The 3,781-nt window shown below is 42.4% G+C and overlaps 1 non-coding gene across 1 annotated transcript; it reads right to left on the bottom strand.

Annotated features, from left to right (window-relative positions):
- Positions 1-327: 327 nt before the first annotated feature.
- On the bottom strand, positions 328-434 carry LOC112730796 (small nucleolar RNA R71). Its single transcript, XR_003166605.1, has one exon. It is a non-coding gene; the product is annotated as a small nucleolar RNA R71 (small nucleolar RNA).
- Positions 435-3,781: the final 3,347 nt, after the last annotated feature.

Raw genomic sequence — 3,781 nt, 5'->3', positions numbered from 1 at the left:
TGTGGGAGTAGCATTCAAAAGCCAACCATACATGCCAACAACTTTGAACTAAAACCACAGCTCATTACCCTTGTTCAGAACAACTGTTCATTCGGAGGAGGCGTCCAAGAAGACCCCAATCAACATCTAACCACCTTCCTGAGGATATGTGATACTGTGAAGTCTAACGGTGTTCATCCTGACACCTATAGACTACTTTTGTTCCCTTTCTCACTCAAGGATAAGGCATCTAAATGGCTGAAATCCTTCCCTAAGGAGAGTTTGACAACCTGGAAAGATGTGGTAAACAAATTTTTAGCCAGATTCTATCCTCCTCAAAGAATCAACAGGCTGAGAGTTGAGGTTCAAACTTTCAGGCAGCAGGATGGTGAGACTCTATATGAAGCATGGGAGAGGTTTAAGGACCTAACAAGGAGGTGTCCACCAGATATGTTCAATGAATGGGTGCAGCTACACATTTTCTATGAAGGCCTTTCCTATGAATCAAAGAAGGCAGTGGACCACTCATCCGGGGGATCTCTGAACAAGAAAAAGACCATTGAGGAGGCCATAGATGTCATTGAAACTGTAGCAGAGAATGACTACTTCTATGCCTCCGAAAGAGGGAACACTAGAGGAGTGATGGAGCTAAACAATGTAGAAGCTCTGCTGGCCCAAAATAAGCTCATTACCAAGCAATTAGCTGACCTCACTAAGAAGATGAAGAGGAACCAAGTAGCAGCAATCACCACCTCACCAACAACCCAAGAGGGAGTGAATGCAGAGGCAGAGAGTGAGCAGGAGCAAGCCAACTACATTGGGAATTCACCTAGACAAAATCATGACCCATACTCCAAGACCTATAACCCTGGTTGGAGGAATCACCCAAACTTTGGGTGGGGGAATCAACAAGATCAAGGCCAAGATCAGAGACATCACAACCCCAACAACAATGCAGCTCACCAACAATTCACACAGAGAACATATCAACACCAATATAACAACACCTCTCTACATCCATATCAAGACCAAAATAACACTCCTCATCCTTCTACCTCTAATCCCAATCCACCATCATCTGATGACAGACTCTCAAGGATTGAAAACTTACTTGAAGGCATATGCCAAGAGATCCAAGACAGTAAAGTATTCCGAGAGGAAGTGCAGTCCAATATGCAGAATCAAGATGCTGTCATCAAGAAACTTGAGACATAAATTGGCTACCTATTCAAGCAGATTTCCAGCCACAACCTTCATAGTGATACTGACTCACACAAAAGGGAGGAGTGTCAAGCTATCACCCTTAGGAGTGGGAAGAAACTGAAGGAATTCTCCCAGAAACCACAGGAAGAGGGCTCAAATAAAAAGGGAGAAAAGCAAGATGGAGCTCAAGCTTCCACTTCAATTTTGCAAAACGAAGAAGGGATGCCAAAGCTGGACGTCCCAAGAGTTCCATACCCTCAGCAATTGAAGAAAAAGGGGGATGACAAACAGTTTTTGAGATTTTTGGAAATCTTCAAGAAACTACAAATCAGCATACCCTTTGCTGAAGCAATAGAACAAATGCCACTCTACACCAAGTTTTTAAAGGAGCTAATGACTAAGAAGAGGAGCTGAAAGAACAACGAGACTGTGAAGGATCCCAGAAATTGAAGGATCCCAGGAGTTTTCAGATCCCTTGTATCATAGGGGAAATCACAGTGGAAAAGGCTCTATGTGACTTAGGAGCCAGCATAAATTTGATGTCGTTAGCCATGATGAGAAATATGAAGATTGAAGAGGCTAAACCAACAAAGATGGCCCTACAACTGGCAGACAGATCGTTCAAGTTCTCTCATGGCGTAGTAGAAGATTTGCTGGTGAAAGTGGGAGATTTCATCTTCCCAGCAGACTTTGTAGTGCTGGACATGCAGGAGGAAACCAAGGCTTCCATTATCCTGGGAAGGCCGTTCTTGGCCACTGCTGGAGCTGTCATTGATGTACAAAAGGGGGACCTCACCCTGAGATTACACAATGAAAGGATGACATTCAATGTGTTCAAAGCCATGAGTTACCCACCAGAACAATTGGGAGAATGTATGAGGTTGGACTCACTTGAAGATGCAGTGCAGGAGAGTTTTGAAGAAGAAGAACCTGAAGGGTTAACAGAGAAGGAGTCAACATTTAGTGAAGAGGTTGCAACAGCAGAGATTCATATACAAGGGGCATCAAAAGAAGAGAACGAAAAGTCAGAAGCACCCAAACTTGAACTCAAAGCACTGCCACCCACTCTCAAATATGCATACTTAGGAGAAAATGAAAGTTACCCAGTGATCATAAGCTCGTGCCTCAGCCAAGATCAAGAGGATGAACTACTCAAAGTATTGCGAAGGCAAGGATGCCATTGGATGGACTCTTGCTGACCTGAAAAGAATAAGTTCAACCATATGCATGCATAAGATACTACTGGAAGATGATGCCGAACCATCCATTCAATCCCAAAGGAGGCTGAACCCAATCATGAAGGAAGTTGTACAGAAAGAAGTTATGAAGTTATGGCAGGGAGGGGTAATCTACCCGATCTCAGACAGCCCCTGTGTCAGTCTCGTGCATGTCATGCCCAAAAAGAGAGGAATCACTGTAGTTCCCAATGAGAAGAACGAACTAATTCCTACAAGAACCGTCACAGGATGGCGGATGTGCATAGACTATCGGAAACTCAATGAGGTTACACGAAAGGACCATTTCCCCTCCCATTTATGGATCAGATGTTGGAAAGACTCGCAGGACACGCATATTACTATTTTCTTGATGGTTATTCAGGATACAACCAAATAGTGGTTGATCCCAAAGACCAAGAGAAAACTTCATTTACTTGTCCATATGGAGTGTTTGCCGACAAGCGCATGTCATTTGGGCTATGTAATGCACCTGTAACTTTCCAATGCTGTATGCTTTCTATCTTCTCAGATATGATAGAGAAATTCATTGAAGTTTTTATGGATGAATTCTCAGTATTCGGAGATTTCTTTACTAGCTGCCTGAGTCACCTTGCCTTAGTATTGAAAAGGTGCCAAGAGACCAATCTGGTCTTGAACTGGGAGAAGTGTCACTTTATGGTGACAGGAAGAATAGTCCTTGGCCATAAGTTTTCTAACCAAGGCATTGAAGTGGACAGGGCTAAAGTGGAACTTATTGAAAAACTGCCTCCACCCAGTGATGTCAAGGCAATTAGGAGCTTTTTAGGGCATGCTGGCTTTTACAGAAGATTTATTAAAGATTTTTCAAAAATAGCCAAGCCCTTAAGCAATCTCCTTGTTTCTGATACACCATTTATCTTCGATGAATCATGCATGCTAGCATTTGAAAATTTGAAAATAAGGTTGTCCTCTGCTCCTATCATTTCCCCACCTGATTGGAACTTACCATTTGAATTGATGTGCGATGCATCTGATTTTGCAGTTGGGGCAGTGTTAGGACAGAGGAAAGATAACTTAGTCCATGTGATATACTATGCTAGCAAAGTCCTCAATGATACTCAAAGAAATTATACCACTACTGAAAAGGAGTTGCTAACAATAGTTTTTGCATTTGACAAGTTTAGATCATACCTCATCGGTGCTAAAGTAATTGTTTTCACAGATCACACAGCACTTAAATACTTGTTTGCGAAGCAAGAATCAAAACCAAGACTAATAAGATGGATCTTATTGTTGCAGGAATTCAATATTGAAATCAGAGACAAGAAAGGAGTAGAGAACAAGGTAGCAGATCACCTATCCAGAATCCCTCATGAGGAAAGTAGAACACATGATACAAGTGT

This window comes from Arachis hypogaea, chromosome 12, assembly GCF_003086295.3.
Source record: "Arachis hypogaea cultivar Tifrunner chromosome 12, arahy.Tifrunner.gnm2.J5K5, whole genome shotgun sequence".
In the NCBI taxonomy this organism is placed as follows: domain Eukaryota; kingdom Viridiplantae; phylum Streptophyta; class Magnoliopsida; order Fabales; family Fabaceae; genus Arachis; species Arachis hypogaea.
The sequence above is the reverse complement of the archived record's forward strand: the minus strand, read 5'-3'. Positions and strand labels throughout refer to the sequence as shown.